Raw genomic sequence first — 12,827 nt, 5'->3', positions numbered from 1 at the left:
ACCCAGCTCTCCTCCCCCACCCCTACCCAGCCCCCTTCTCCCCTCTCTCCCCCTCGCCCCCGCCCAGGCTCCACCTAGCCCCCTCCAGCACCCTCCTCCTCCTCCGTCCCCCAACCCCCTCTCTGCCCCCCTTCCGTCCTCACCCGCATAGAGACTTCCAGTCGAGTTGCTTCCCCCCTCCCCCCTCCCCCCGCCCCGGGATGGCCTGGGGGCGACAGAGTAGACACACGAGGGCCGTTGGCTCCCCCCTACAGTACACAGTCGCACCAAAAACTCCCATCAACCCTTTCCAAACGCTTGTGCATCTTAACGTTTGTTCTGGATACCTTCCAGGGGGAAAAACCTGCATTCAGGATTTCACCATATCCTTTCCTCGCCTAAGCTGTATACCCCGCTATAGCGCGTTGGTTTCGACCTCCCGTCGCACGGCGAGGGCGTGGGCCCGCCTCCGACATTGACTACGCAGGTCGGAGGCGAAGGGGTTCGGTCGCAGCGAAGCGTCTCTTGGCGTAAGAGGGACCGCCACGTTTACCTGTGACATTCAAGGTGAGGCGGTTTTTTTTTGCCTTAAGGTCTGCGTGCGTAACCACATTAGGCGCTCGAAAGTAATAATGATGGCGCGATTCCTTTTACGCAGTTAAGGTCATCGCGTACTTGGGCGCGTTCACAGTGACGCAATCCTTCCCCCTGGGGAGTCCTCCGTGAAAGAAAGAGAGCGATAGGGAGAGAAATGGGGGAGAGAGAGAGAGAGAGAGAGAGAGAGAGAGAGAGAGAGAGAGAGAGAGAGAGAGAGAGGGAGGGAGGGCGGGGAGAGGAGAAGGGGAGGGAAGGGGAGAGGAGTAGGGGGGGGGAGGGGAGAGAGAGAGGGAGGGAGGGAGGGGAGAGGAGAAGGGGGAGGGAGAAAGGGAGAAACGGGCAGAAAGAAAAATATACTTACATAGAGACGACACACAGACGACACACACACACACACGACATAGAGACTTAGACACACAGACAGACTGTGTGTGTGTGTGTGTGTGTGTGTGTGAGAGAGAGAGAGAGAGAGAGGAGAGAGAGAGAGACGACACACACACACGTCACACAGACAGACTGTGTGTGTGTGTGTGTGTGTGTGTGTGTGTGTGTGTGTGAGAGAGAGAAAGAGAGAGAGAGCGAGAGAGAGAGAGAGAGGGGGGGGGGTGGCTGGGTAGGATAGAAAAAAGAGGGGAGGAGGAGTGGGAGAGAGGGTAGAGATAAAAGTGATAGACAAATGGAGAGAGAGAGAATTAGGTAGATAGAAAAGTAGGGTAGAAAACGGAGAGAAGAGGAGAGGCGGAGAGAGGGAGAGAGGGAGAGGCGGAGAGAGGGAGAGAGGGAAAAGGGTATGACGTGGAAAGGGAGAGATTAAAAGATGGAGTACGAGACTGGGTCAAGTGGGAGATGAGGAGAAGAGGGCGAGGAGAAGAGGGCGAGAAGAAGAGGGGGGAAGAAAGAGGGAGAAGGGGAGGGGAAGGAGGAGGAAGATAAGGGAGGGAGTAAAGAGTCTGTGAGAGTGGGTGGAGTGGGGAAAGGAGGGAAGTCTAAGAGAAGGGTGAGAGGGGGGGAGGGTGAGAGGGGGAGGGTGAGAGGGGGGAAAGGGTGAGAGGGGGGAAAGGGTGAGAGGGGGAAAGGGTGAGAGGGGGAAAGGGTGAGAGGGGGAGAAGGGTGAGAGAAGGGAGGGGTGAGAGGGGGAAGGGTGAGAGGGGGAGGGGTGAGAGGGGGAAGGGTGAGAGATGGAGGGGTGAGAGGGGGAGGGGTGAGAGGGGGAAGGGTGAGAGGGGGAAGGGTGAGAGGGGGAAAGGGTGAGAGGGGGAGAAGGGTGAGAGGGGGAGAAGGGTGAGAGGGGGAGAAGGGTGAGAGGGGGGAAGGGAAGAGAGGGGGAAGGGGAGAGGGGGGAAGGGGAGAGAGGGGGGAAGGTGAAGGGGGGGAAGGGGGAGAGGGGGAAGTGGGGAGAGGGAGGAAGGGGCGAGAGAGGGGGGAAAGGGTGAGAGGGGGAAGGGTGAGAGGGGGAAAGGTGAGGGAGGAAGGGCGAGAGGGAGGAAGGGCGAGAGGGAGGAAGGGCGAGAGGGAGGAAGGGCGAGAGGGAGGAAGGGCGAGAGGGAGGAAGGGGGAGAGGGGGAAGGGCGAGAGGGAGGAAGGGGGAGAGGGGGGACGGGCGAGAGGGGGGGAAGGGGGAGAGGGGGGGAAGGGGGAGAGGGGGGGAAGGGGGAGAGGGGAAGGGCGAGAGGGGGGAAGGGCAAGGGGGAGAGGGGGAAGGGTGAGAGGGGGGGAAAGGGTGAGAGGGTGAGCGGGGGGAAAGGGGTGAGGGGGAGAGGGGGAAGGGGGAGGGGGGGGAAGGGGGGAGAGGGGGGAAGGGGGAGAGGGGGGAAAGGGGGAAGGGGGAGAGGGGGAAGGGGGAGAGGGGGGAAGGGGGAGGAAAAGAATAAGGAAAGCAGTGGGAAGGGGAATAGGATAGACTTGGAAGGAGAGGAGGAAGAGAAAAGAAGAGGAGAAAGGAGTAAAGGAAGAGGTGATGGGGAAAGAGGGGCAGATTGGGAGAGGGGGGGAGGAGGAAGAGAAAGGAAGAGAGAAGAAAAGAATAAAAGAGGAGAGGGGAAGAGGTGACGGGAAAAGAGGGTAGACTGGGAGAGGAAGAATGAGGTAAGGGGAGGGAGGGTGAAAATGGAAAGGGAGAGGAGGAAGAGAAAGGAAGAGGAGAGGGGGTGATGGGGAAACACGGAAGACTGGAAGAGGAAGAGGTAAGTAAGGAATGGTGAAACTGGAAAGGTGAAACTGGAAAGGTGGGAAGGAGAATTGTCGAATTATCAGGAACCAGAGACGCACAATATTGTGTTTGAAAGGTTGGTTGATGTCATCAACTCCTTCTCTCCAAAGTGGTACTTATACTTTTGATCCTGGATCTGTCGCCAGGCGATTTTATTCATATTGTCTCGCCTTGGGAAGAGGTCAAAAGTGAGATCAAACTGAGGAAGAGATTAGGTCACAAAACACGGAGCGATTTCTTTGATCAGGTCAGATTCGTCTTGTAATAATTGAACAGCAACTTCAGTTGTGGGTAAATGATAATTGAAAAAGTTTCTCTCTTATAATTAATCAACGGGGTTTGGAGTTAAACCTCCTTTACGCCATAACCGGGTTAGGATTGTATATTCTTAATCCTGTTTCAGTCAACTTAGTGGCACGTCTTCGGTAACTAAGACTTTGGAATCGTTTAGAAACGTTTAGAATCGGTAACGTTTAGAACAGCGTTTCATAACCTGAAGGTGCTGAACTCAATTATAGGGTGTGCTGGGAAGTGATACACACAAAAATCACATTGATATATGTATCATTGATTACCCAGATGTCCATATTTGACTTTCTCCATGCTATTTTATTTTTCTAGGGTGTTCTTGTTTCTTCTACAAAGAATATTGTCAATTTGTTTCAGTTCTAAGGAATCAAGTAAATAAATCATCAAGCAGTACACTTCACTTTCTTTCGTCCTTCTGATAACAAGATAGGGGTGCTGGACTGCTTAGATATGACAACACAGGGGGTACTATGGTCAGAAAAGGTTGTGAAACGCTGGTTTAGAATGTATGTATATACATATGTGTATTCACCTCGGATCTGCTGCAGTCTCTGTCGAGACAGCCAGACACCACCCTACGGCAGTGAGCTCAGAGCTCCTTATTAGCCGATCTCTGGGTAGGTCTGAGACCACTCACACACCACGACAGCAAGGTCACAACTCTTTGACTAACGTCCCGTACCTACTCGCTGCTAGGTAAACAGGGGCTACACGTGAAAGGAGACAAACCCAACTTATCTCCGCCCGACCGGGGTGTGTGTGTGTGTGTGTGTGTATGTGTGTGTGTGTGTGTGTGTGTGTGTAAGACCTCCGGCTGACCCAGAAGATTGACTGACTGAACCCCTGGGGTTCGATCGAACCTAGTTTAAGAACCACTGGGTTAGATTAAGTTAGATCAACCCTTTCAGTGCCGAGTGTCACTTCTATTTCGTTCTACGAGTAGACAATGCTAGGATCCGTGGCATTCATCAGGGTCACAGGAACTACAGAGGTATAATTTTATCCAGGAGTCGTGTCATCTTTTAACTTTTATACAATTGAAGAAAGCGGAAAAAGAAGAAGACACGGGTCTAGTTTCGAGTTTATTCCTGACCGGTTTCGTTCTAAGCTTCCTTGGAAGGGAAATATTTTTTTTTTTAAGAATACTACCGTAATAATGTTATAGTGGTATTCTTTAAAAAATTCTTTATATAAATTTTTCCTTATATAAATCTTATCTCGTCAATAAATCTTATACAAATCCTTGGAAGGGAAAGAATTTTTTTTTAAGAATACCGGTCAGGAATGAACTCGGAACTATACCCATGTCTTCTTTTTCCACATTCCTCAATAATACTAAATTTAACATAATTTTCCATAATACAATACTATACCAATAAAAATATATGCAACACAGAAACCAAACGTGTTAAGAGAAACAACAGATTTAGCATTATTGTCAATCTAGCATATATCCAGTTGCTGTCTAGCATATTCCCACTTGAGAAATCTGCTAAATTTAACAATTTCCCATAAGATACTATACTAATAAAAATATATATAAAACAAAAACCAAACGTATTGAGAGAAACAAAAGATAGCATTATTTTTTGTCAATCTAGTATAACTCCAGCTGCTGTCTATCATATTCTCACTTGAGAAATCTGTCGCTAAATTTAACATAATTTCCCATAAAACAATACTATATCAATAAAATATGTAAAATAGAAACTAAACGTATTAAGAGATACAAAAGTGTTAGCATTATTTTTGTCAATCTAGCATAATTCCAGCTGCTGTCTAGCATATTCCCGCTTGAGAAATCTGCTGCTAAATTTAACATAATTTCCCATAAAACAATACTATATAAAAAAAAAAGTATTAAGAGATACAAAAGTGTTAGCATTATTTTCCTCAATCTAGCATAATTCCAGCTGCTGTCTAGCATATTCCCGCTTGAGAAATCTACTGGTGGGCCCGCTAGCGACGCCATTGTTGGGTTCTGATGGTCGACGGCGTCCGGCTTCTCCCGGGCCCATTCCCGTACCCCGAACGGGTCGATAGATCCGGGAAATCCATGAATAAATACATGTAATAATACGGCTCCCGATGGGGCAGTTATTTCTGACATAAAACATCCATATCACCCTCCTCTTCCCCCCATTTTTTTTTTCCGTAACTTGATGTGGTCGCACACAAGGCTAGCATGCTACTTACTTTTGCTAGTTGCTTTGAGTAGGAATGACTTGGGTCTAGACTTCCCTAAGAACATCTCAATGATGAGTCTAAAACTTGTATTAGTTAAACTTCTTTTATTTCGTCATTCAGCTTCTCATTATATGACGCAAGAGTAATTTGACACTTGGGTATTTGAATAACAAAAACCAAGTAATTTCTACTCAAAAGCAAATAGCACGGTAGTAAGAAATGCCTAGCGAGCCGCCATCTTTATTTTAAAGGTGACGAAAGAACGGTCCACACGTCATGCAACAGGAACAGTTAAATTGGTTAGTTCCGTTAAATCGGTTATTTTCGTTAAATCCGTTAATTAAGCCAAATTTCGCTAAATCCTTCCATTCTGTCCATTCCATACATTATCTTGTGTGCATTCATTCTTCATCACTTAGTTCACCTTCATCCTGTTCATATACCTTGATAACCGTATTGGTTGTTTTCAAACTATCACATTCCTTTGATGGTCTTTGCCATCCCCTATCAAAGTACACATCACCGTCAAACTATCACAAAGACAGCATCATGTAGTAACTCTCTCTTTCATCTATTTTGAAAGGAAGCAGTCGGTTATATATATAAAAAAACTACTAATAGGTAACCCCCTCAGTCACTGCATCTTACAGCCGTTGTCATTTAAGAACTTAAGAATAGAGGAGACTCCAAGAGACTATAAGGCCTATACTAAGCAGTTCTATGTCCATTACCACCTATCATCCCCAACCATAGTTATCTGATCTTCTTTACTTAAAGCAACCAATAATTTCAGAGCTCATTACGTGGTTAGTAAGTTTATTCCATTCGTTAACTACTCCGTTCGTAAACAGGTTCTTGTCTATTTCCTTCTTTTTCTTCATTCTCCATACATAAAAGTTTCTTACAATACTAACCACATCACCGTCCACTCATCGCTAACATCATTGTCCTTCCCATCTACTGATACTCTCACCGATAACATCCACAGATTCCAAAATTACTATATTTTTTGGTCAAAAAGAAATTATTTTATTCTAGTTTCCTAAGACAAAGGCCACATCGCATTCTAAGCATCACTATTATCATCAAGTAGTCTCTCCCAGCTACTGGTACTGTTGACAACATCCAGATTTCAAAATTATTATATTTTCTGATAAAGTAAATCTATTTTCGCAACATCACTAGAATCATCAAATGGGTTTTGTAAAGATTCGCCATCCCAGAGTACCCAATTTTTTTTTTTTTTTTTATCTTTACTAGATACAAGGTAGCTGATCAAGAAACTTAACCTAGCCTAACCAAACCTAACCTTAATTAAATGACCGTCACTGTTGGGGCGATTTATATCTACCTCATTTTCTGGGGTTACTACGCTTTAAAAGTTAATATGTGGGACAGGTTTTCTTTACATACTCTGAGGTTGCAAATCTTTACAACGTCCCATCAGTCTCTCCCAACTTCTGGGTTCCCCTTACATGGGTTGTAACAGTTCTTAAACCCTTTGCTGGTGGGTGAAGTGGAGGAAACTTCCTTGCTGTGGATTGCGGGGCTTGTACCGGCCCTGACCTCAATCTTGCATATAGTCCGGGACAGTCCGTACATGAGGGGTTCCTTGAGACACGCCTATGCCCAGGATTCAAACAGATGCCCGAAATCCCCACGCGGTTACCAGGCACGTGCGGTACCAATGTACCATGGCGGGAGGGTGGTGGTGGTGGTGGGGGAGACCACGGTGATGAATAAAATACCCTGGCGGGGTCCAAAATGAAAGGAAAAAGTGATATTCAGGCCGTAAGGAGCCGGCCATTGTCAACATCAGGAATGATTTCTCAGTTATACCTCCAATATTACGGAACCTTCAGTCAAAGTTAGTTACAGACAATTTTTACGGTCAGAGGTACAAATGGCTTCGGTTATGAGTGGTTGGGGTTTTTGTGTGAATCTTTAAGAAAAGAGTTTCTTTGTGTTCAGTGTACGAAGTCCTTAAGGACTAATGTCGCAGATCCACGCCCCCCAACAACTTAGGCTTCCCATAGGTCCATCAGAGATATCGGCCATTTTATTATCTATAGCTGGAGAGGAGGAGGAGGAGGAGGAGATGGGAGGAGGAGGGAGGAAGAAGAAAAAGGGGGGGAAAAGAAAAAAGGAGGAAAAAGAAGAAAAAATGTGGAGGAAAAAGGGAGGAAAAAGAAAAAGATAAAAAAGAGAAAAAAGAAAAATTAAGAAAAAGAAAAAGAAGAAAAATTAGAAGAAAAAGGAAGAAACAAGAAAAAAGTATTTCAAGGAGAAAAAATGAAGAGAACGAAGAAGATGAAAACGAAAAAGATGAAGACGAAAAGGACGAAGAAGAAGAAAAGAAGAAAAATATGAAGAGGACAAAGAAGACGGATTCGCTCAAACTCGAAAAAAGTCGGGCGATTTTCTTTGGTACATTAATCGATTTTCATCAATACACTCAAATTGTCTAACATAACCAAAATAAAGTTAATAAAAATGTCAAGTCAGAAAGTACAATCTTTCAAGAAAAACATACACATTTATTCATACTTTTGTACGAAGACTATTACTCAGAAGCATTACATTAAACGAATTTCATCAATATACTAAAATTGTCTAAAATAACCAAAATAACGTTAATAAAAATGTCAAATCAGAAAGTACAATCTTTTAAGAAAAATATACACATTCATACTTTTGTACGAAGACTGTTACACAGAAGCATTACATGTCAACGTTTTTTTTTTCTTTTTTCTTTTGAGGGGGACAAGTTTGTTGCATGAGCGTAATACACTCTTCCACTTGGAACGTGTTCATCTAATTCTAGATTCTTATCACCATTTGAGGCGCTGGACTCCAACTAACTCCCGGACACAGGATCAATCGAGCAGAATTAAACCGTATTAACCAGAAGAGATCCCGTAAAGTACACCCCACTGTCAAAGGCTTAAGCCGCTTATACCTCGCTATGCACTTAAGCTTATGCGGCGCTATTGGTCGAATAAAGAGCGATTTGCTAGTGGTACCCTTTGAGAGGACATTTGGTACTTTAGTGGTACTTAGGGGATTTGATGGGTGATAGTGTGTCCCTAATTGGGGATCACCTGACTCAGACTACACCCCACTGGTAACCGGCAACGGTGTCAAGATTCCCACCCGGGTGTTCAGGCCAGCTTATGTCTAAGTAGTTTGCCAGTCCGGCAAGACAATTAAAGACGTGTCGAGAATGAGATTAACGCGGAAAGTGGGGGAACTTAGCGGGTGTCTATCCTCTCGAGTTCCTGAGGTGAATGGTTTAACACGGCCTACATCAGGGGGGCTCCGCCTTGGCTCAATGGTAAACGCGTGGGGATTTCGGACGCGCGTTCGAGTCCTGGCCACGGGGCAGGGATTGGTGAAGGTCATCCACTCTGAGCAATGACCTCTAACCAATGCCCGCCTAGCTCCACGCGTGGGGATTTCGGACGCGCGTTCGAGTCCTGGACACGGAGCAGGGATTGGGAAGGTCATACAATCTAAGAAATGACCTCTAACCACTGCTTACCTCTGACCTAGGGTGACCTCAGCTTCCTTCGGGTGTTGATACTCTTAACAGTGGCATGGCGTGGACACCATTTCTCTTGTGTTCACGTATGATCTCTTCCTCATTCGTCTGCAAAGTTAAGGTCCGGGCGGATACGAGAGAGATAGAGAGAGATAGAGAGAGAGTGAGAGAGAGAGAGTGAGAGAGAGTGAGAGTGAGAGAGAGAGAGAGAGAGAGAGAGAGAGAGAGAGAGAGAGAGAAAAGTTGAACACTTCGGAGTCAGTCATGTTCAGCATTGAACATTTATTAATCCATTGATTTCCCACAATGAAAAACAATCAAATATCTTGCAACTTGGTTTAGACATCCTTCTCTCTCTCTCTCTTTCCCTCTCTCTGTCTCTACCCCCTCTCCCCCTTTTCTCTCTCTGTGTCTCTCCACCTATCTCTCTGTCTCTCCCTCTCTCCATTTTTTCTCGTTCTCTCTCTCTCTCTCTCCCTCCCTTTCCCTCTTCGTCTGTGTCTCTCCCCCTATCTTTCCGCCTCTCCAATTTTTCTCGCTCTCTCTCCCTCCCTTTCTCTTTGTCTGTGTCTATGTCTCTCCCTCTCCCTCTTAGTCTCTCCTTCTCCCTCTCTCTGTCTCTCCCTCTCCCTCCCTCTGTCTCTCCCTCTCCCTCCCTCTGTCTCTCCCTCTCCCTCCCTCTGTCTCTCCCTCTCCTTCCCTCTGTCTCTCCCTCTCTCTGTCTCTCCCTCTCCCTCCCTCTGTCTCTCCCTCTCCCTCCCTCTGTCTCTCCCTCTCCCTCCCTCTGTCTCTCCCTCTCCCTCCCTCTGTCTCTCCCTCTCCCTCCCTCTGTCTCTCCCTCTCCCTCTCTCTGTCTCTCCCTCTCCCTCTCTCTGTCTCTTCCTCTTCCTCTCTCTCTCTCTTCCTCTCCCTCTCTCTCTCGGTCTCTCCCTCTCCCTCTCTCGGTCTCTCCCTCTCCCTCCCTCTGTCTCTTCCTCTCCCTCAGTCTCTTTCTCTTCCTCTCCCTCTCTCTTCCTCTCCCTCTCTCTGTCTCTTCCCCTCCCTCTCTCTGTCTCTTCCTCTCCCTCTCTCTGTCTCTTCCTCTCCCTCTCTCTGTCTCTTCCTCTCCCTCTCTCTGTCTCTTCCTCTCCCTCTCTCTGTCTCTTCCTCTCCCTCTCTCTGTCTCTTCCTCTCCCTCTCTCTGTCTCTTCCTCTCCCTCTCTCTGTCTCTTCCTCTCCCTCTGTCTCTTCCTCTCCCTCTCTCTGTCTCTTCCTCTCCCTCTCTCTGTCTCTCCCTCTCCCTCTCTCGGTCTCTCCCTCTCCCTCTCTCGGTCTCTCCCTCTCCCTCTCTCGGTCTCTCCCTCTCCCTCTCTCGGTCTCTCCCTCTCCCTCTCTCGGTCTCTCCCTCTCCCTCTCTCGGTCTCTCCCTCTCCCTCCCTCTGTCTCTTCCTCTCCCTCAGTCTCTTTCTCTTCCTCTCCCTCTCTCCCTGACTCTCTCTTCCTCTCCCTCTCCCTGCCTCTCTCTTCCTCTCCCTCTCTTCCTCTCCCTCTGTCTCTTCCTCTTTCTCTCCCTCTCTGTCTCTTCCTCTCTCCTCTTTCTCTCCCTCTCTCTGTTTCTCCCACCCCCCTCTCTCTCTCTTACTCGAATACCTCGCTTATTCTTCCGGCACCAAAGTCCTTTCGTCGGTTCGAGGCGGACACGTAATCCCCCCCGACTGGTCGTTTGGACAAGTATCCGCCGATCAGGTTCCCCCTTCCTCTCGTCCCTCCGGAGACTCACTGTAGACTAAGAGTTTGTTAACTACGTCTACGTACTTGTTAAAGCTCTAACGAGCGAAATGTCGTATCAGGATACATACTAGTATAAGGGCTTTGTTCTCGCACGATGTTTCTTCTGAGGCACAGTTACACACGCACGCACGCACACACACATGTAAACACTCACAAACATACATACATACGCAGACACAAACAATGTAAGCACAAACACACACACACACACACACACACAAACACACACACGACTCGGTCATAGCAAACACACACACCACAATATGTGGACAACAGCCCCTAGCACATTATGTACTCACATTAGACTAGTTCTAAAATTTACACAAATTGTATGTATATTGTCTGTGTGTCTGCATCACTCAACTCAATACACCGATTATCATTATCATTTATTCACACATACATACACACACACACACATACACAATCTCCCCCTCTCTCTTTCACCCTTGCCCTCTCTCTCGCTCTCTCCTTTACCTACGCTCACACACACAAAATAAATAAATAAACAAATAAATAAATATATAAATAATAAATCGGGATTAGCTTTCTCTTGATTGTGACAGGTTTCTGTTTTACATCCTTCGTTTCGTTAACTCCCTCTCTATATTTTATTCTGGCCAGCGTCAAGTGATTTTATTCGACTTAATGAGACAAAAGATAATCACAAAATCGGACTCAAATATAAAAGGTCGGTGGATTTTTTTTTTTTTTTTTTTTTTTCGTCCTAACATGAAGATATAAAACTGCGTTGGATCAAGCCTTACACTGAGAGGGAGATCTCCCACAGCTGAATAAAATAACCTGGCGACAGTCAACAATAACACACGATGTCTGTGGATCCAAGAACTCTTATACAGCCTGAAGCAAAAGTCCTGCGTTACTCTTCCACTATGTAAATGTAATCCCGAATCATATTTTATCTAATTTTCTGGACCAGTTTTCTCTTTGTGTGACTTTCTAAACAACGTTCAGTTTACGGAAAAATGTTTCTTTCGCGAGTTTTATATAAGAGAGACATACTAATGCATTAACGAGAAATATCTGCAAAGTTTAGAATTTTTTTAAAATCTATTTCATCTATTTCATTAATCATTAAATTGATTCATTTATTGTATTATAATTTTTTATATTTCATTATTATTATTATTCACGTAATTTTATTATTTACCTATTCATTACCTACTTTAACTATTTACCTATTATATTTATATTCCATTAGAATTTTTATAATTTATTTCACCTATTTCATCTATCATTAAATGTATTAATTTATCATTTTTTATATATTATTATACTATTATCATTCACCTATATATGTATTTTTTTAATTTACCTATTCATTACCTATTTTATCTATTATATCATATTCCATTATTTCGTACTTTGTCTCCATGCAAAACTGGCAAATTAGGAAGGTAAGAGCGAGAGGAAGGGAAGGGAAGGGAAGGACGCGATACAAGACAAGAAGCAAACGAAAGCGAGATTTATCTAACGAGAGGCATAATTAAAACTTTGCTAATACCTACTTATAAATAGATGCACAACCTATTACGTTTTCATTTCCACATTGCAATGAATTTGCATACTTCCCCAATCTCAGCGAAGCGTTATTAGTGATATGTATATGAGGGAGAGGAGGGAGAGGGGGACAGTGAGGGGGAGAGGGAGAGGGGGAAAGGGGGGAGAATGGGGGGGACTTTAATTATCACGCTGTCATCAAAACTTAGGAAGGTTGTGGGGCGTGTGTACTCAGCGTGTTGCGCTTGGAGACTGTCTTTCCAGACTTACTCTCTTCTTTCCCTCTCTCTTTCTTTTTTGCTCTCTTCTCTCCCTCTCTTTTTATCTTTTCCTGTCACTCCCCTCCCTCTCTCCTCCTCCCTTTTCCCTCTATCTCTCTTTCTCCCCCTCTCTCTCCTTCCCTTTCTTCCCTCTCTCACTCTCTTACCTCTCTCTCTCTCTCTCCTCCTCTTCCTCTTTCTTTCCTCCCCTCTTCCTTCTTTCTTCCCTCCTCTCTTCCCTCTCTCTCCTCCCGTCTTCCCTGTTTCACTCTTCCCTCTTTCTCTCATCACTACCTTCTTTCTCTCCTCCTCTCTTCCCTCTTTCTCTCCTCTCTACACTCTTCTTTTCTCTCTCTCCTTGATCTCATGATCTCTTTCTTCTCTTCCTCGTGTCATGTTCTGACAGCATAATATTTATGCATACATATACCAAAGGCTTTTTCCCCCTTACAAG

Source organism: Oratosquilla oratoria, chromosome 25, assembly GCF_046742065.1.
Source record: "Oratosquilla oratoria isolate Oo_2021 chromosome 25, ASM4674206v1, whole genome shotgun sequence".
In the NCBI taxonomy this organism is placed as follows: domain Eukaryota; kingdom Metazoa; phylum Arthropoda; class Malacostraca; order Stomatopoda; family Squillidae; genus Oratosquilla; species Oratosquilla oratoria.
The sequence above is the reverse complement of the archived record's forward strand: the minus strand, read 5'-3'. Positions refer to the sequence as shown.